The 21,142-nt window shown below is 43.6% G+C and overlaps 2 long non-coding RNA genes and 1 pseudogene across 2 annotated transcripts; 1 reads left to right on the top strand and 2 right to left on the bottom strand.

Annotated features, from left to right (window-relative positions):
* Positions 1–9,885: 9,885 nt before the first annotated feature.
* LOC119002129 (uncharacterized) lies at positions 9,886–10,033 on the bottom strand (annotated as a pseudogene).
* Positions 10,034–12,250: 2,217 nt separating this feature from the next.
* Positions 12,251–15,440, bottom strand: LOC119002121 (uncharacterized). Its single transcript, XR_005069688.1, has 3 exons — positions 15,213–15,440; positions 12,447–12,450; positions 12,251–12,263 (listed from the first exon to the last, which is right to left on the bottom strand). It is a non-coding gene; the product is annotated as an uncharacterized LOC119002121 (long non-coding RNA).
* Positions 13,997–21,140, top strand: LOC119002119 (uncharacterized). Its single transcript, XR_005069686.1, has 3 exons — positions 13,997–14,040; positions 17,926–17,929; positions 20,801–21,140. It is a non-coding gene; the product is annotated as an uncharacterized LOC119002119 (long non-coding RNA).
* Positions 21,141–21,142: the final 2 nt, after the last annotated feature.

The raw sequence follows: 21,142 nt of genomic DNA, 5'->3' as shown, positions 1-21,142 counted from the left end.
AAAACTTCCAAGTTTGCATAAAAATAAGTTTTGTCATAGTACACTATAGTCAGTTAAGTAACAAATCAACAAATTTAGCCATGTTGTAGGATCAAAAATTCTCTTCTTTCTTGGAGATGACATTTGATCAAAGGGAAAGTCACTATAGAAAAAAATAGTGTTTCTATGAAAAACTTAAGAAACACAGCTTTCTGGAAGACCAAAACTTGCCTCTCACATATTTCTGAACCTGTTTATTCACAGCTGTGGATTTGCAACTCTTCGTACATTGCAGTAATTGATGGAAATGCAAACTGGGTCTTGGCTAAAAGAAATTTAGTTGTGTTTTTTGACACTGTGTGAAAAGCAGTTTTGTTATGACCTAGAGGGTTTAATATCCTCTCAGATTCACTAATTGTTTGACAGGTATTTTCTGAATACAGGTCTCTGACTTCCTTTCTCAGAGCATTTTCTTTGGAAATGTACATGCACTTTTTAGTTACAGATTCTTGCTCTGTCCTTCTGAAATGTGCACAAATATCCTCCAAAGCTTCTTGCCAGTCTATCTGTCCAGAAAGTTGAGGTTCATTCTTCTGAAATGAATTCTGCTGGTGAACCTGTGTCCCAGTCTCTGAAGAAAGATAGAAGCTTAACCTGTATGGGAAACTTTACAACCAAGATGTAAAATGACCTCATGTCAGGGTTTCATGAGAAATTTTATTTGTCTTTTGTGTATAGCCAGTTAGCAAACAGAGATCCCTATGCTTCCTCCTCTTCTTAAATTCCTTCCAGGCTTCTTTTTCCGAAATGTGAGACTCTCAAAGGAGCCCTCCTGCATGGCACCCCCAGGCCCTTTGGAACACATATAATGTGTTGAGGCCTCCATAGCCTCAAGCTTTACAATTTTTATCATTATTTTGAACAGCTTCCATTTCTCCAGGGCTTCCCTATAGGCCCACCCCTGCTTATACACAAGCAAACTCTGGCCAGGTTCCCAAAGATTTCAGACGCACACCTCACAGGATACAGAGAAGCAGGAGAGGAAACAGAACCAGGGGAGAGATTTATTCCTCATTTTCCAGGTTCCAGTCTCAGGCTCTTTAAGAACAGACACAAGGACTTTGGACAATCAAAAATACAATAAAGAACAAGGACACGGGTGTCTTTCCTGAGCACCAGGTCATAGAGGGCCAGAAACAGGTCACCCAGTGCAGGTTGGCAGATGGCCATCATGATGTGGGCCTGCTCATTTACTAGAGTAGCTGAGTTACGTGACAGCATAGTGTTAAACCCCCCGTGATCTCGTTCCTTGAAGAAACCGTGGAAAAAGATGTGGAATGAGAACACTGACGATGGCTAGGCCTCAGGGAAGGCGCACCCTTTCACAATGATGTGTCTTCTCAGATTCCAGGACAAAGGCCACTGCAAAACAACCTATGGCCCCTGAAGAATCTGGGCAGTCAGGCCACCTGCTGTTGCGGCTGCCAAGTCAGGAGAGAGGGAGAAAAATATGGAAACATTTTTTTAAGATTTTATTTATTTATTTTTAGAGGGGAAAGGAAGGAGAGAAGGAGAGAAATATCAATGTATGGTTGCCTCTCATGCGTCCCCTGCTGGGAACTGGCCTGCAACCCAGGCATGTGCCCTGACTGGGAATCAAACCGCGATACTCTGGTTTGCAGTCCTGCGCTCAATCCACTGAGCCACACCAGCCAGGGCTGGAAACATTTATTTGGAAGATTGTGGCCAGATTAGAAAAGAAAATTAGAAAGATTTAAAATATATTAAGGATTCACACTGTTAGCAAGATGACAAGACCCACTTATTGGAGGTAGTTGATGTCAAAGTAAAACATGCATCACACAAACTTAAAAAGGCAAAAAATACCATATTAAAGACCATGCAGTAAGGCAGTGAGACTGAACTCAGCACTCCTGAAACAAAAATCTGGTGAGATTTTACAAATAGGAGAAAAATCATAGGTATGTATGTTTTCTAATTGGCTTTATACACACAAAAAGTGAAACTTCCCATAAAATTATGACAAAAGCTCATTTTTTAATTTTGGTTGTAAATGTTCCCACCTAAGTTAGGAGCCTACCTTTCCTCAGAGACTGGGACACAGAAACATCGGGAAGATTAAATTTAGAGAAACGAGACCAGGCCCCTGAGGCAGATATTACTGGCACGAAGCTTTCAAAGAGACTAATGTATACTTCAAAATGCAGATAAAAGAATCTGTCCTTACAAATTGCAATTACATGGTAAAAGAAAATACTCTAAGGTATTTTCCGGAGGTTAAAGGTCTGAAGTCAGGAAGAACCTGTTTGAAGTTTAGCGATTCTGAGGGAACATTAAGGTCTCTGAGTCATAACAATCGCTTTCTGCCCAGGGGAGGATATAACCTAATATAAATCAGTATTTAATTTAAATTAAATATTAAATTAAATTAAATATAACCTAATCTCTTTCAGCCAAGAATTGGTTTACATCACCATCGATTCCTACAAAATATAAAGAAGTACAAATTTCCAGCCATTTGAAATCATATGCAAAACAGCTGGGAGTCCCTGAACAAGGCAAAGATCTTGTTTCCCAGGAGGCCGTGCTTCTGAAGTTTTCCCTGGAGACATGACATTTCTTTCTAAAGTTACATCCCTCTTGATCAAACATCATATCCAAAGAGGAGTATTCTCGATCCTATAGTATAACTGGTGTCACTTGGTTCAGCCTGATTAGTTAGGTGCAGAGGAGCTGACATTCACCACATAGTTTGCTCCGATGAAAGTCTTTTTGTGAGACCTGAGATGAGGGTTTGAACAGCCTCTTGAGGTCAAGAAGCCTCACCTTCTCACTGCACCTGCAGTCTCTCTAGCTTTGGGTGATGTCCTTTTCTCCAAGGAACAACAAAAGACCCATCAAGTCTAAATTAGCTCCAAAAAGGGTAAGGTCATTTCTTATTCTGTGGGCATCAGTCTGAACTAGGACATTTGAGTCAAACCCTTGGTTGTATTACCAACATTTACAGTTATGTATTATTAGCAATAATAACAGAGTCATACTAAATTTATACAAATAAGCTTATGGATATGAAATAAGAATACCCAAGAAAGCTTTAAAATTTTTTGAAATAAGTGTTATTCACAACACTTATTAACTATTTGGGTGTCCTTCTGTCCATTCCTGTTGTCCACAACAGTGTCCAGGTGCGCTCTGCATGGCCCTTGGAAGAAGTACAGGGCTCAAATTATTGCAAGCTCACCATGTGCCTCCACCAATCATCACAGGACCACTGCTCATCCTCTGAGGGATGAGACACCACCCACACTGTGGACACAGTGCAACTGGGACAAACCAGAATTGGGATCTAGCATGAAATGTGACTTTAAGTCAGCAATAACGACAATGTTAGTTCACATATTTCCATATTTATTGACTCAAAACAAGCCTTCTATTTACTTTTCACCTTCCAACAAATTTATTTCAAAAGTGCAAGAAATTATTCAGAGTTTAATAACAGAGGAGGAGCAAGGGTCACTGGTATTTTATGTCCAACTTGATGGTCTTGCTTTCAAAGAATCTGATGGTGGTGCTTACTTCACACTGACAATTCCCAGAATCCTTTTCCCTGACAGGATTTAAGTGGAGGTTCTGTGGCACTGGGAGAGCTTCGTCTTCTGGCTGAGCTGCAGGCTCGTGCATTGAGTTATGGTTGGGTGGAGATCCCAATTGTGCATCAGACCAAAACTGTGTCATTTGATGCTCTGTGATGGTAGTGTTTCTGACTGGGGGGTGGGCACTTTAAGAGGTTCTGTGGAGATAAAGAGGACTTGACTGGTGGAGAAAGGACCTGGCACCTGGGCCACACTGCCTCCTTGGACACCTCAGTCCCTCACCATCCAGATCTCTGTGGAGGTCACCAAAGCATGGTCTTGATCTCTGCAAAAAGGTTTTTTGTTTCAAGTGACAATGTGGAAGGACAGGGCTACCTATCTTTTCTGACCCCAGATCACCCCAGGGTGGCCCCTGACATGTTTCCACCAACACCCATGTACTGTCATCACAGTGACACCCTTCGCAGCCTGCATGTCTGACAACCTCATCATCAAGGGAGCTGTTTCTTTCATGAGCTTCCACTGATACCTTTTGAACTTTTTCTGAATGTTTTGATGTCAATATTTTTGGACTTTAAAAAATATCAGGTTCCACTCCTCATGTAAACTTCCATGTATGCTGGGAAAGGCAAGCTTCCACCCCTGTCCATCTCTTATGCTAAGAAAACTACAAAAAGTGAGAAAACATTCACCTGTAGTTAAGTAATGCATTAGGCCCAATGTCGTCTTCATGACCTTGGACCTGGAGGAGTTTCATCTAAAAGGGTTCTGCGTCTGAACAGGGTTTTATTTAATGGCCTGTGTATTGCAAATCATTGCAAAATAAATCTTACAAATAAATGACTATGATTTTAATAAAACCCAGAGACTGTCAGAAGAGAAGAAAGCTATTCAATATGGTAAAGGTCATACATATATGCCCACAGCTAAAAGAATATTTCATAAAGAAACACCGAAAGTGTTACTAAGATCTTGAACAAGACAAAGACAATTTATTCAACATAGTTTTTGAAGTCTTGGCTAACAAATTTAAACAAGAAAGTGAGATAAAGTAAGAGGAATTCTAATGGAAAGAAAAAAATTAAAAATATCTTTTTAACAGACAACATCTTATATGTTAAAGAAAATACATTCCACCCTACACACACACAAGAAAGTTAGAAATAATAAAGTGAAATTACGAGAGACAAAATCAACACTTAACATCATTTCCATGTTTCATTTTTTGCGACAATGATGAAGAAATCTAAAATGGAATTAAGTAAGCAGTTTCCTTTATGATGCATCAGAAAGAATAGAACACTTAGAAAAAAATTTAACCAAGGTGGTGGAAGATGTATACAATAAAAACTATCAAATGTCTTTGAAAGAAAGTTAAAACAAACAAATAAATGGAAGGACATCATGTTTGTGGTTTGGAAGACTCCCTCAACTCTCTACATATTTCATACAATCCATATCAGAAATTCAGTGACTCTGCAAAGCTCCAAAGACACCCTGCCTCTATCTCCTCCCATCAGTCACTCGGACACCCACCACCAGTCTGCTCCTCGGCCTCTGCTGGGTGCCTTCCCATGAGCACTTACTCCCAACAGCAGCCTCAGCCTCAGATGTCTTGGGTTACTGGGGAGGCAATATTTTGCATTTCTGAGGCACTTTAGGGTCAAGCTAAAATTGCCTGATGCAGATTGGCACTGGAGAAAGATCAGAACCTGCCTCCCCTTGGTCAGATTTGACACCATGCACCTTGACTTCCTTTATTTTTGGAATCTTTTCTTAACCTTCTTTCCAGCTTTCAGCTGATTGTGAAGTCCCCATTGCCCTCTAATCTTTCCTTCCTTTCTAGCCTCACTCTCAGCCCTGGTCTCCCTTTTACCCTTGTCCAGGGCCCCATGCCTCCTGCCCCTTGGCAATCAGTGTCCAAACTCTGCACTCCTGCATCCAAGTAATTAGAACTCACGTGTTTCTCCCACCGCCTCTGTTTAGGGCCACATTCTCTTATGATGTTAATGTGAAATTAAGTACATGTGCACAATCAGGTTGTACCAAAATGTTTAAAACACACAATCACATTAGTAATAAACAACACTAATGGCTATACAGCACTGAGAATGTATTTAATGCCAACAAATTATGCACTTAGAAATGGTTACAATGGCAAGTTTCATGTATGTGTGTTTTACCACAATAAAAGGTAGGTTAAGGGGGAAATGACCCTGTGCTCGCTGCAACGGGTCTGACACCACTTAACAGAGAATGAAAGATTCACAGTAAGTTTGCACTCAGAGTACAATGTGCAGTTTGGGGAGTTTGAGTTTGGGAAGGTGAGTTCAAAACTCCAAGTCTATGTTTAGCATGATTTGAAATACCATAGTGAAAAATGAAAGGAAAGGACTACAGATTCATGAAATTGTCACTTCTATGTCCAAGGGAAAAGTCTGTGGCCAGGACTGCACACAGAGCAGCTTCTGAACATAGGCAATGACCTCTTTCCCGACTTGGGTGGTTACCCAAGGGTTAGCTTATGTTTTGTTAATTCCTGTGCACATGGTATGAATTTGCTCATGCTTTCTAAGTAAACCAGCTTTTGAAGGAACATTCATGGTATTGCTCCATAGTCATTTTGGCTTTATATGTCACTGCCTTATCTTCAATATTTTTACAAATATATAATGACTCATTTCAAATAAATGACATGCTTGCCTTTTATAATTAATAAAGCGTTTATTAAAATTATATTGTTTTTTCCAAACAATTAAAATACCGGTACCTACGTGCATTTAAAAATGCAATATTGAGTATTTTTTCTTTATTTTTATTTCTTTATTTTTTATTTTTATTGTTGTTCAAGCACAGTTGTCTCCATTCTCTCACCACCACTCCCAGCAACCCCAGCCATCCCCACCTCCTGCCCTTGATCCTACCCACCTTTGGTTTTGTCCATGTGTCCTTTATATATGCCCCTGAAAGCCCTCCCCCCTTTGCCCCCATCATCTCCTCTCATGTCCCCTCTTGTTAGAGGTAACTAATAAAAATCAATAATGATGATCTCCTTATTAATTGTGCAGACAGTGCCTTTTGGAAAAGTATGCACTTTTAAATGTGTAATGACCTTCACCTTCCAAAATATTGTGTCGCATGGACACTCGATGATCCCGCCTTTAACAGACGTCGCTCTTCCTGCAGAAGCATAAACATTCTGTGGTAGTGACGGTGAGAAGGATAAGACCACACATTCCAACGTGGACGTGTCTCAGAGACATGACTCTGAGTAAAAAGGAGTGATACTGATCCGTGTGTGTGACCCGGTAAGTGTAGAGGCGACAGACCAGTCCCCCGAGTTCTGTGCCTTGTGAAGTGACAGCCCCAGGCAGAGCCTGTTTTCTCTCCAAAACACAGAGTGAGAACAGTGTGGATCCCTGGGTGTCATTCCGGATGTGGAGTGAAGAGGCCTGAAAGGTCAGGACAGTGGACCCTTCAAAGTGACCCAAGTGTCCCTTCTCCAGAAAACCTTACTCAAGGGGTGGGTCTTCGATGCCTTTGCCAAAACTGACCATCTGTCTTCATGATTGGAGTTTGTCATTTTCAGGTCCTTCATAATTTCAGACATGCAGCAATTTTAAGTTTGGAGCCTTTTGTTACATTACAGTAAATATCAGAAAGGAATCTTACCCATCGACAAGGCTGGAATTGTTCACATTTTACAGGCAGTGACACTGTGGAGACTGTGCTTACTTCCTGAGATGTAATCATTCACTGGTGAGTTAATTCCCTTTTGGAAGAACGAGCTTACGTTCTGCACAGGCTTACAGTGGGGGCCGGGCCACAGAGGTGAACCTGACAGTCTGCATTTTGTTGGAGCTGATATTCTAGGGAAGAGAGAGAGGCAATCAAGAAATAAACAAGCAGCATTTCAGATGGTGATAAGTCCTCTAAGTGGCAATAGAGTGGAGGAAAGGGGATAGAAAGAGATTGGGTTGGGGAGTTACTTTATTACATAAGGCGGTCAGGGAAATCCTGCCTGACTATGCGACAGTTAAGTGAGACCTAGAATAGGGAAGAAGAGATCGGGTAGGTCTCTGAAGAAAGATCGCCTAGGGAGAGGGAACAGCCAGTGGAAGGATGCTGGGGCAGCAGGACATTTGCCATGTTCGAAGATCAGAGTAAACGAAATGAGAGGAACGACATGAGCAGTGCAGACAGGAACCAGAATGTCCGGGGCAGTGCTCTCCAAGGGCCATCTTCTAGGAGCTACAGAGCCTGGGACAGAAAGTGGACCACCCACACCACCAAGTATCCTGTTCATTCCAGCTGACAGGTTCTTTTTTTTTTTTTAATTATTGTTCAAGTACAGTTTTTCGTCCCCCACTCCCATCCCAGCCCATCCCCCCATGCTCCCTACCTCCCTCCCATTTCTACCCCCCTTAGTTGTTCTCCATGTGTCCTTTATACTAGTTTCTGTGAATTCTTCCCCTTTTCCCCTGAAATTCTCTCTCCTCTCCCCTCTGGTCCCTGTCACCAGCTGACAGGTCCTTCATTGCAAGACTCTGAACCAAATCACTTAGTTGCTTGACCCTCTAGTGGAAACTCCTGTCTTGTGCTGACCAGCGAACACTGTGAGCAGCACTGATGTAGGACATTGCAGGCTGTGGTGAAGGTTTGAATCTGGGCGTGAGCAACAGGAAGGCTTTGAGCAGAATAAAGATGACCTCACTGGGGTTTTAAAAGAATTGATCTCTAAGGATTCACAGGTCCTACTCTGTGGAGACTGTTATTAGGTGGTCAAGGAGATGGCAGGAAGGCCAGTTAGGAGACTGTTACAATAACCCCGTGTAGGAATGGCTGTAGGTTTGACCTAGGTGGCCAGAGTGTTAAAATTTCATTTATATTTTATAGACTGATTGCAATAGATTAGAGATCATTGCAAGAGCAAGAGAAGCATCAAAGATAACACCAAGACTTCTTACCTGAGCACCTGGAAGGGTGGGGTCAACCTTACTGAGAAAAGGAAGAATACCTGAGGCTCAGGGTGGGAGGTGGAGAAAACAAAGATCTTGGGGGTGCACATGTCACATTAGTGGTGCTCCAGTGATGTCTAGGAAAGATATCTCAGATTGGCTGAGCTCATGCTCTTCCTTAACCTTTGGAAAACACATACACACACAAACACACACACACACACACACACAAAACCAAACCTGAGGAGCTAAAGATAGCAATTGTCAGAACCTCTGACAGCAGATTCAACATGTGAAGTCTGGAAAAGGGAAATAATATTTTTGAGGTGCTGGTTGTACCTCTGCCGGTGCTCAGGGCCATGGAGTTCATGGGTCTTGAGAGTGTTGCCGCCAGGGGCTTCAGAAGAGCTGTGGCCTAACACTAACACAGCATTTTAGTGTTCCCACTGTTTTCTTCCAGGAAGTGGCAACAGCTGTGTGTGTGTGTGTGTGTGTGTGTGTGTGTGTGTAAGATCTTCCATCCTGACCTTCGAGATCTTTCTGGAAGGCATAACTTGTGTTTATTTTTCAAATATATAAGTAAAACATGAAAATTCTGTTAAGTAATTCTTTTCTAGAAAGGGAAGGAAAGTCATGTATGGACTGATGATAATAATGGGTCATGAACTCAGGATTTCAATATTTTTAATTGAATTAATTTAACATGTAACATTGTGTCATTTTTTAAAATATTTTATTTATTTATCTTTAGAGGGGAAGGGAAGGAGAGAGGGAGAGAAATATCATTGTATGGTTGCCTCTCATGAGTCCCCTGCTGGGAACTGGCCTGCAGCCCAGGCATTTTCCCTGATTGGGAATCGAACCGCAATCCTCTGGTTCGCAGACCGTACTCCATCCATTGAGTTATGCCAGCCAGGTCACATTGTGTCATTTTAAGAGGTAAATGTGTTCCTTGGGTACATTTGCCCACTGTCATATGACTGTCAATGTAGGAACATGGACGTATTACATATAGAGAGTGCACTAATATTATCCTATACATTATAATGTGCATCCGTTCCCTGTGGCTTGTTTACTACTCATTTCAAGATTGTACCTTTGCTCCCATCCCCCTTCACACAGCTGCCACTCTGCTGTGCCTTACACGTGTAACTGTTTGTGATTGATTTCATCTGTAAGGAGTACCATACAACACTTGTCTTCACAATCTGTCTTACCTCATTTAGCGTAATGCGCTCGGACTCCACCCATGTGGCCAAAAATGAGAAGATCCCCGCTTTTCCATTGTTATGTTATTATGCCGCATTTTTATCCTTTCATTCCTTAATGGGCGTGTGAGTTGTTTTTATATATCCAGTTATTGTGAATAATGCTGGAATAAACATCAAATGCACATATCTTGTCAAAATACGGTTGTTGTTTTTTTTAAACTGATAAGAACAGATACTACACTTGATCTTAGCCAAAAGGCCGAGAAGCGATGGTTGTTGTTGTTTTTAAATTACTTGTCTCTAATGTTAAAAAAGAGAGAACAGCCCTGGCTGGCATAGCTCAGTGGATTGAGCACGGGCCTGCGAACCAGACGATCGCGGTTCGATTCCCAGTCAGGGCACATGCCTGGGTTGCAGGCCGGTTCCTTGCACGCTAACTACCAGCAGGGGACGCACAAAAGGCAACCATACATTGATGTTTCTCTCCCTCTCTCCTTCCCCTCTAAAAATAAATAAATAAGAGAGAACAGGTGCATCTTCATCGTGGGTCATACACTTTCATGAGTCAAGAAGTTTGGGCTTCTTGGAGGAGTATTAACTAGGTGCATAAGGCTTACACAGAGTAAGCATTTTATTTTCAGGCGAATCACCGAAAACCCGCGGAGGTTTTAACTCCCCCTTCCTCCTGTTGGGTGGGAGTTCCCAGCTTCCTCCTGTTGGATGGTCTCACCTGCATTTGTGACACCACCAGCTGTTGCTGTGGTGAGCTCTGCGTTTCACTGTGTTTGTTCAAAGTGATCACAGGTCTGGGACCTGAGTCATGCGGAGAGCATGTGCCCCAAACAGCAGCAGTTCCTTCCCCAGGATGGAACTAAAGTCGTCTCAGAACGGTTTGAGGTGATTTTTCACCGACATTTCACATTATGTATTACCTGAAATAATCCGTCTTGAACGATGAGGACTCAGCTGGCTTCTACTCCATCCCTACACCACACACTCATTCTTCCCGTCCTGTCTTGCCGGTATTTGCCTAAGACCAATATTTAATGTGGATTTTATGTCTATTTTTATGCTATTTACATTTGATCCAACAGTCTGTGATTTTTTCCCCATTTCCCTTGAATTGTAAAGTCAAAAATTTTCATCTCTGAACTACATCAGGGATGGAGAATATTTCCTGTCTAAGCTGGGGCTTTGGAGAAGAAAGTTACATAGTCCCGTGAGAACAAACAAAATAGGAAAAGCGAACTCCTCACAGACAGCGACCATGGCTTACCAGGTTACCCGGTGTAGTGCCGCCCTCTGGTGGCTATAGTGCATATTGCACCCGCTGGTGGCGGCACACTTTTTTTTTTTCCGTTTCCCTGACATCTCCTTAGGCAATTTATTTATTTATTTTTTTATCCTTCTCAAGTACAGTTGTCTCCAGTTTCCCTCCACCACTCTCCCCACGCCACCCACCCCCACCACCCACCCTCAATTCTGCCCTCCTTTGGCTTTGTCCATGGGTAAACAGGAGCCCAGCAATTACGAGAGGTCCAACTTAGAGCCAGGACCAGCGACATAAATTTCAGGTAGAAGCAAAGAAATTCAGGGCACCATGTTTAAAACTAAGAATTAAAAGCAGAGCATTAACCCTAACACAGGCCTTTCTGAGTGACAACGTGACCACACAGATTGCCAGCCCAGCCTCAAGGGACAAATGAATGAGCTTCTCCTTCCTGTGAATTGCCCATTGACCCAAGCCATGAAAACCCACGGAAATTGAAATCTCTGAGTGCCTTAAACACCCAGTTGAAAGGTTCTCTTTCTTCAAATATTTCACATTTGGGGCTCTTTCGTTAGGTAGGTATTTTGCTCTGATCAAATCCCTGACAAAATTTGAGATGATTTTAGCATCAAATAAAGATAAACTAAACACATTGACTGTGTGTTTAAGAACATAATTGCTCTACAAAAGAAACACCAAAAACCATCCCCTAAACGTCCCCCACTAGAGGTGACAGCACCATCAGCTTATTCTGGAAGTCATGGTTTCCAGGGAAAGTGTCCAGCCTGGGTCCTGTTTCCTCAGCGGGGACCAGAGTCCAGGGGTGAGGGAAGCTCCTCTGCACAGGAGGTGTCAGCATCTGAGTGCACGATGGACGAGCGAATCGGGGATGGTGCTTGTGCAACAGATGACCCAAAGGGGCTCAGACCAAAAACAGGGTGACCGATGTAGCAGTGGAACTGGGGATGTGACACCCCTGGGTGCTTAGATTTCTCCTCAGTTCCCACAGGACCTGCAAGGCTCTGAAGTTAGTACTGGGAGACAGAGATGTCTGTTTGTACTGAAAGGTGGTCTCTGTTGTCTTGAGGGGTCAGTGCATTATATTCCTGTGGCTGCCACAATAAATTTCTACAAACTAAACGGCTTAGAAGAAAAGAAGCTCGTTCTCTGACACTCTAGAAGCCAGAAATTGAAATCAAAGTTACGGGTAAGACCTCATTTTCTCCACAGGCTCCAGAGCAGATTCTGTTCCTTTTTTCCAGTTTTGGAAAAACTGTAAAGATAAATGCAAAATATTAACCTACATCACTTTCTTACTCCATAAACAAGAATGATCTCAAAATAAATTGATGCCTTAAATGTTACACTCAAAACTCTAAAATTTGTTTAAAATGTGGGCAGTATAATGACTGACACTCCTCATAGCAAAATATTTATTTTTATGTATACTACTCAGGCAACAAAAAGAACAGAAGGAAAAAAGGAAATGAAAGTACATCAAACAAAAAAATTTTTTCACAACAAACTCTTAACAAAATGAAATGATAACCCAGAGAGTTAAAGAATCTATTTACCAAAGATGCATTCAATAAAAGATAAATATGCAAAAATTTTAAAGAACTTATACAAATCAACATTAAAAAATCACTTAAAAAATGTCAAAGAACCTGAATAGAAATTTCTTCAACGAAGATACGCACATGGCTAATAGACATATGGAAATACACTCAACTCACTAATCACTGGAAAACTTCAAACTAAACCACAATGAGTTAAAACCTCACACCTGTCAGAATGACTACGATTAACTAATAAATCAACAAACAAGAAACGTTGGGATGGAAAAGGAGAAATTGGAACATAAGTGCACTGGTAGTGGCAGTTATGATAGGTTAAGTCACTGTGGAAAGCAGTATAAAAACCTCAAAAAATTAAAAATGTAAATCCATTATGACCCAGAAATTTTATAATGGGAATGTATCTGAAGGAGCCAAAAATTAATTTTCAAGAATATATGCATACCTATGATCATCAGTGTTATTTACAAAAGCCAATATTGGGGAGGCACCCAAGTGTCCATCACTACATGAGTACAAATCCTATGAAGCCAAATCCTATGTTTTATGAAAAAAGTTCTGTGTCAGCTGAAACAGAGTCAAGAAAACAACTGTTCCTGGGTGGTGTGACACACGCGCATTGCTCAACACTTCTCACGAAGGATGAGTTCTGTCCAATGCTCCTCTATAAAAAAGGCCGATCTCCTACAGTGAGGGCATTGCTTCCACTAAGCACAATGCACCAAGTGTTACATTATTAGTATAAATTAACTTCATTTAAAGTAGGACTGGGAATGGAGAATGCAGTGTGTGGCCTCACTCCTTATTGCTCAAATAGGACATGAAGTTTAGTAAGACATCAATTACAGAAATGGGGTATGCGGTACAACCTTTATCTCTTGTACCTACTGGATCCACCTCTAATCATAGAAATGCTGCTGATGCAGCTGTCAAGACACTGAAGCTTCCTACAATGAAGTAGATTTGAAGGCTTTAAAAAAGAACATCACATATCATTTCAGAAAACTGAGGGGTCCTGTGACCTGGAAACGGACTGTCCAGGTAAGCTCTGCCTATGAAGCCAGCTTATCTTTACACAATCTTGTGAATGCTTACAATACACCCCGACATACTGTTTTTATGAGGCGATACCCTCTGAAGAATTCAAAGAGGAGATTGGGGCTCCTTCACTCTCCGTAAACAGGTGAGGTTAAACTCCTGGTCTAGAGGACAGCACACCCTCTCATCTGCATTCCCTCCCCCAACTCACCCCTGCACTACACCTTCAACTGCCAGAGACCATGGAATTTCAATGCTGATCTTAGATTTCATTGTCATACCAACTCCACCACCCTGACAAGAAAGCCACCTTGAAAGGGACCAAATAAATGATTTAGGCAACAGAAATGCTGTGTCGTTGTGGTTCTGTGGTGACTTCCTTCCCATTTGGGGGTCGAGTCCCTGGCTCAGCTTCTGAGCCTCGGTGGGCTCCCATTCAGAAGGGAAGCCCCCAGGGGTTGAGAGGACAGCTCCATGGGGCAGGAGTGGTCTGGATGGTGAGCCCTCTGGGGATGTAGCAGAAAGAGAAGTGTCAAAGTCACCTCCTACACTCCAGTTCTCAGGAGCCTGCAAACACCTCCCCCGTCAAAACAGAAACACAGGCATTGATTCTAAAAACGGACTGAGAGAATCCAGAGGGGGGGTGAGAGGGGACAATGAGGGGAAAGGTTAAAAGGTTTTTAGGAACATGTATAAGGTACACAGGGACTAAAACAAAGGGCGGGCGGAGTAGGGTCAAGTGGGGAAACCGAAGATGAGTGGAATGTGAAGGGGAGGAGGCGTTGGGGGTAAACGGAAACAGATATACTTGAAATACAATGAAAAAATGTGGGGGGAAGAAACCCCGCCGGCTTCAGTATAGAGGGCGGAGGAGGTGGCCATGAGTACAGTTCCCTACGCTGGGTAAGGGCATTTCCACTCTTGAGGAAGACAACATGAAACGGCCGCCTCGGGAAAGTCAGATCCGCCAAGGGCCCTGAACAGCTTCTCGGGACAATAAGTCTCCAGGAACAGGTTAGCGCCAAGAAGGGGGGAACATGAAGCACTAGGTTTCAGAAACTACCAGCAGAAGTGTAAGCACAGACCTTGGCTGCGGGACAGTGTGGACCTGACCAGCCCCTCCGCCGTCCCAAAGGGACCTTTCAGACCTTCAGTTTTAACAAGGTGAGACTCCACTAAACCCCCTTCTAGCCCGAGCAAAGAAAACTGCACAAGCAGTGTCAACCCCTGAAAAGTGATTCCTAACACTGAAATTCACCTCCGTGACTTGCCCTCTCTTCATCTGTCCCCCCTTATTTAACCAATTCTTCTCCAGCCACCCTTCTCGGGTTCCTCTGGGCTCTCCACTGTTGGGAAGCGCCCTGCCCGATTTCAGCAGCTGTAACCCTCACCCCCCCACCCCCCATGGCTATGACTGCCCCAGTGACCTTAGGACCATAAGCCGCTAAGGAGACAAAGCTTATCTCCCTGGCAGGAGCTAAGCTTGCCAGGCCCATTCGAGGCGCTCCCCACTCGAGGGACTAGCCTTGCCATTCCTTTTCCTCCCCTGGAAGGAATTCCTCCACAGTAGTCTGTGTGAGTTTATCTCGTGGATCATCAATGATGCCACAGGCACCGCAGGCCCGTGTCTGCGTCACCTCACACTCAAGAACACTTTGCCTTTTGTCTCACACCCACCTTCTCTGCCTATGTTCTCCTGGGCAGTGAACACCCCAAACTCTTCTTTCACCCTCAGCACCCACCTCTTCATTCTCTGCCTTTTGCACATTGATCGGCTTTCTCACAGCCCAAATTCTTTAGGCTTGGGCACCCTGCCCCAAACCACAAATGTTCCACAAGCTCGGAGGCAATGCACACTGCACTCTACACTCTTCCTTGTTTGGGGTCCCCTGCGCCTGCCCCTCCACCCATTTTTAGGTTCACCTCAGTTCCGAACACTCCAAAGCCTCTCACCCTGCAGCCCTGCCCTTACACCTCACCTTGCACAGGTCTTTCCTTCAGCCTTCCCACAGGATCTCCGCAAGGTTTCCTCACACATGTCAAAATCTGCTTACATGGAATGGGCTGTTCTGCGGCTTGAACATCGGGGGTCGACATTGCCTTTCTGACCCAGAGAGAGAAGGACTGCCCTCACCAGCAACCGGACCCAGCTTCCAGCAGCTGTGCAGTCTCGGCCAGTGAAACACTGAAACTGGAACGCCTGCCCCACCCGGCTAAAAAAAAACAAACAAAAAAAAACAACTGTGTTGGAGGTGTCTCTCCGCCACCTCCCACAGCTGGTCATTGGCCATTCTCCTCCCCTGGCAGTTCAGGAAACCACTTCAGCTCCACATAATAACACACGACTCACAGCTTGCTTTTAAAGTTTGGTTTTGCTTTTGTAGTTCTTTTGAAAGAAAAGCAGTTGAACTGCCTTTTACTTTTTACATTTTTCATTGTTGTTCAGGTACAGTGGTCCCAATTTCCCTCCTCGACTCCCCCCGTACCACTCATCCTAACCTCCCACCCTCGATCTTCCTGCCCTTTGGTATTGTCCCTGTGCCCTTGGTAAATATTCCTGAAAACCCCTCCCTCTTTCCCCCCACTATCTCCTCCCACCTCCACTCTCGTTACTGTCCTTTTGTTCTTCATTTCACGGTCCGGGGTTGTATTTTGCTTGCGTGTTTGCTTGTTGATTAGCTTCCCCCTGTAGCTGTGACCATGTGTCATTTGTCTTTCCCGGCCTGTCTCATTTCACTTAACAGGATCCTCTGCAGACACATCCATGTTGTCACAAAAAAGGAGGAGTGCTTTCTTTCTTTCTGTTGCGGAGTATTCCATGGAGCAAGTGGACCACAGTGTTCTGATTCATTCATTCACTCATGGGCACTTAGGTTGCTTGCACCACTTGGTTATTGTAAACTGTAGCGCTATGAACATTTTGACGTCCCGTGGACATTTAGTCCCTGCATCTTTCACACAGAGAGGAAAGAAGAGAAGGAAACGTCAATGTCAGAGAAAATCATCGATGGGTTGCCTCTTGTTCGCACCTGGACCGAGCATCAGAACCACGCAAACCACCTATGGAACCAACAATCTTTCAGATTCGGGACAATGCTCCTACCAACTAGTCCACAGTGGCCGGGGCGACTCAATTCCTTTTCAGAACTGGCTCACACACTCAGCTCAAGCTTTCTGTCTCCGCGGAGACCTCATGTCATTTTCCAGACCTCGCTCAATCTATAAATCTCCGGCCTCGGCTGAATCTGAATCCCCTCTTCACCTTATGCTTGCCACTCTATCCCATTTGGCCTGTCCCTCAGGACCACCTGCCTGAGTCCTGAGCTTCTTTCTGTGCCCCTAGAAACAGCAATTTTTCAACCTGTGTGCCCACGAACACTGCAGAGCTGCTATGGCCTCGGGGGCTCCTACCCAGCCAAGGATGCTATTCCACTTCTGGTCGGGCTAACTGTGAGACGAGACCTCTAACAACCCCCACCCTTTCCCCGAGATGAGGCCGACGTCCATTCATCTGGACACAAAGGTGCTTTCTCATAAACGTAGCATTTGGATGAGAAAAACCATTGCACTCCACCTCTTTTGAGTGTATCCAAACACTTCAGCATGAACTGATGAGTCGCTGAATTCTTCTTCGTGTTTTGGGGCAATGGGAAACAGAAGAAGGCATCCATTAAGGTAGACCATGGGGTTAGCACCTCCAAAATCATGAAGCATTCTGTTCAAGATAGAGGGCAGACAGTTGCCCCAGCAACAAATTTCACCCCAAATTCCGTGAATTGGAAACAGTGATGTTTGCAGTGAGACAAGTGACTTGGCTTGGAAATTCTTCAGCGATCTCATACCTCCAGCAGGAAACAAGCAGTGTACTTCCACATCAGATCAAACAAAGATGTAATGAGTGAGGCCAAACACACCAGAAACTCTGGTGTGAATCTGCATCACAACAAGATTTCCTGAGAACGTTATTTCATCAGAGAAGAGGAACTGATGTGCACGCATGAAAGTGTCTTGAAAACAATACGAAGCGTCAAAGAAGAGACCCTGACAAAATTTCATGGGAAACAGAGGATTTTGTTTCCCTCAATCCTGCGGATGCGGAATTTGAGCAATTCCCCGAACTTCTAAAAGAGAACAAAACCACCGAGAAAGCCAGAAATTAAGGTCTTTGGATTTTTGTTTGTTTGTTTGTTTTTTGACACATTGAAGGAATTTAAGGGTCCCATAAGGAATTAGAGACCGAAATTTGGACACGGAAAACAGTGTGCTTTGGAAGGGCAGGCGGGTGGGGGAGGCACACAATAGGTGGAAAGGACACGAATGGTGGTGGGAGAAGACTCTGCTCAGGATGGTGGACGCACAACACAACACACAGGGGACACACTGTGGGTTGGTCGACCTGACACCTGTGCTACTCTACTGACTAAGGTCACCTCAGTTCATCCCATTCAAAGACGTGACACCAGTACCTCAATAAACAATGTTTTTGAAGCAAGAATTCTCTTTCCCTAAACACTGCACAAATATGTGCCCGTGAAAGATTCTGTTTCTAACAGTTATCATGATGATTCATGCATTCGCTCACCTAAGGAAGCTTTGCCGCTTCCTTGTCAGATACCTGTCGCTAGACATTAAAACGCCTAAGAGAAAAGAATTTAAATTCAGTCAGAAAGAAACTGTATGTTTTCACTAATAAAAGCTCTATGGGAAGGAAATCCATGTGCATTAAGAAAACCGCAGAGGAATTACATCGCTCCCAATGTGTCAAATTCTGAAAGAGTTAAGAGGAGACAGACTGAGCAAGATGAGAAAATGTGCCAATATTTGGTGGTGAGGAATTTTAAGAAACAAAATTTTACATGTGGTTAAGTTGAATAACACATATGATGATGCAATAAGAATATCAAATACTCAAATACCAAAAATACACTGAAAAGAGTGTGACTTGGATTTCTCTTCTTTCCAATAAACGAAGGAAGTTACGACGTACAAGCTTAGAATCCAAACTGTGTGTTTTCTGAAAAGAATTACGTGTGGGTGGAACAAGGTTTGGAAAACATCCCTTCCTAGGTCATGAGGCACCCATGCATTGCTCAACACGTCTAGTGAGGGATAACATGTATGCACTAATGCTCTACCAGAACAACTTTAGAAGCCAAATGCTAGGTTTTAGGAGAAGCATTACGTGTCAGTGGAACAAGGTTTAGAAAACATCCTTTCCTGTGAGATTTCCCATGCAAACATTGCTTCAAACCTCTGGTGATGGATAAGATGTATCCACTAACCCTCTACCAGTACAAGCTTAGAAGCCAAATCCTACATTTTCTAAAAATAATTACCTGTAAGCGAAACAAGGTTTAGAAAACACCTCTTTCTGGGTGAGGTGGCACACACCCATTGCTCAAAACTTCTCATGATTGACAGGTTCTATCCACTGCTCCTCTACCAGTACAAGCTTAGAAGCCAAACCTTACATTTTCTAAAACTACTTACATGTCACCAAAACAAGGTTTAGAAAACATCTAGTCCTGGGTGACATGGCACACACCAAGGGCTCAAAACTTTTCATGACTCACAGGTACTATGGACTGCTACTCTACCAGGACACCTTAGAAGCCAAACTTACATTCTCTAAAAATAATTACATGTCAGCAAAGGGTTTAAAAAATTACCTATTCCTATTCTCTAAAAATAATTACATGTCAGCAAAGGGTTTAAAAAATTACCTATTCCTGGCCTACATGGCACACTACAATGGCTCAAAACATTTCATGACTCACAGGTACTATGGACTGCTACTCTACCAGGACACCTTAGAAGCCAAACTTACATTCTCTAAAAATAATTACATGTCAGCAAAGGGTTTAAAAAATTACCTATTCCTGGCCTACATGGCACACTACAGTGGCTCAAAACATTTCATGACTCACAGGTACTATGGACTGCTACTCTACCAGGACACCTTAGAAGCCAAACTTACATTCTCTAAAAATAATTACATGTCAGCAAAGGGTTTAAAAAATTACCTATTCCTGGCCTACATCCACACTACAATGGCTCAAAACATTTCATGACTCACAGGTACTATGGACTGCTACTCTACCAGGACACCTTAGAAGCCAAACTTATATTCTCTAAAAATAATTACATGTCAGCAAAGGGTTTAAAAAATTACCTATTCCTGGCCTACATCCGCACTACAATGGCTCAAAACATTTCATGACTCACAGGTACTATGGACTGCTACTCTACCAGGACAACTTAGAAGCCAAACTTACATTCTCTAAAAATAATTACATGTCAGCAAAGGGTTTAAAAAATTACCTATTCCATGGCACACTACAATGGCTCAAAACATTTCTTGACTCACAGGTTCTAGGCACTGCTCCTCTATAAAAAGGCAGACTCTCTCTCTCCTACAGGGAAGGCATTGCTTCCAACAAGGGCAGAGGACGTGAGTGTTACATGCCTCATTGGGACCTGCTGGGTTAGTTCAAAATGGACCCGGGCATGAAGAACAAAGTGCGTTCTTTCACTCAACTTTATGCGAAGAAGATCTGGGATATCGGAAGACATAAATTACAGGTGTATGGAATGCACCTACCTCTTTTTCTCCTGGACCCACTGGGTCCATTTGTGATCAGTGAGATGCTGCTTTTTGTCCTTGACAAGATCGCTGCAGCTGTGTACAAGCAGATCGATGTGCAAGCTTTAAAAAGGAAAATCAAGTATTATTTTAGAAAACGGAATCTGCCGTCCCACACGACACCAGTTATTGTGGTTTAATCTCTGTCTATGTGTTTCCACGATCCTGTGCTTGCTTTCAAGACAAACCCACATGATATTTTTATGCAATGACTCCCCGTGAGGAGTTAGACAGTAGATTGTGGCTTCCTCATCACATACAAATTTGCTATGTTACAATAATGGTCTTCAGGAGGGCCCCCAGTCTCCTTTCTATTGGCTTCCCCAAGTTGTTCCTGCCAGCACCTTCAGTTGCTAGGAAGCACGGAATTTTGGTTCTGGGACTGGCTTCCTTTACCCCACCACCCCCACCTCCCTGGCATGAGAGGCACCTTGAAGCCCAGAAAATAAAAGAATGGTGCAAAAAGCCTGTGGTATCCTTGCTGTTCTGTGGTGACTCCCTTCCCATTAGGGAGGTGAGCCCCTGGCCTGCTTTCTGAGCAGGGGATGGGTGCGGGTGCCCGGAGGGCCTCTCTGTGGGGCGGGAGCTGTCTCTGCCGACACCCTTCTCATGATTTGTAAACTAGAGAAGTTTCAAAGATGAAGCTCTAGAGTCCAGTACTCAGGACTCTTGAGAAACCTCCTGCTCCAGTGTGGAGAGCAGAGGGTGTGGCCACGACAACAGAACCTGGTGCCTGTAAAGGGGATTTCCACACTGACAGGACCAGGACCACAAGATGGAGGCGCCGGCCTGAAATGGCCCCCACGGGGAAGGAGGAGACATCCACGGGGCCACGAGCAGGGTCTTGGGGGC

The sequence above is a fragment of the Sturnira hondurensis genome, unplaced genomic scaffold (assembly GCF_014824575.4).
Source record: "Sturnira hondurensis isolate 20B ecotype Veracruz unplaced genomic scaffold, ASM1482457v3 Scaffold0017418, whole genome shotgun sequence".
Lineage (NCBI taxonomy): Eukaryota > Metazoa > Chordata > Mammalia > Chiroptera > Phyllostomidae > Sturnira > Sturnira hondurensis.
This window is presented reverse-complemented; position numbering and strand designations above follow the sequence as displayed.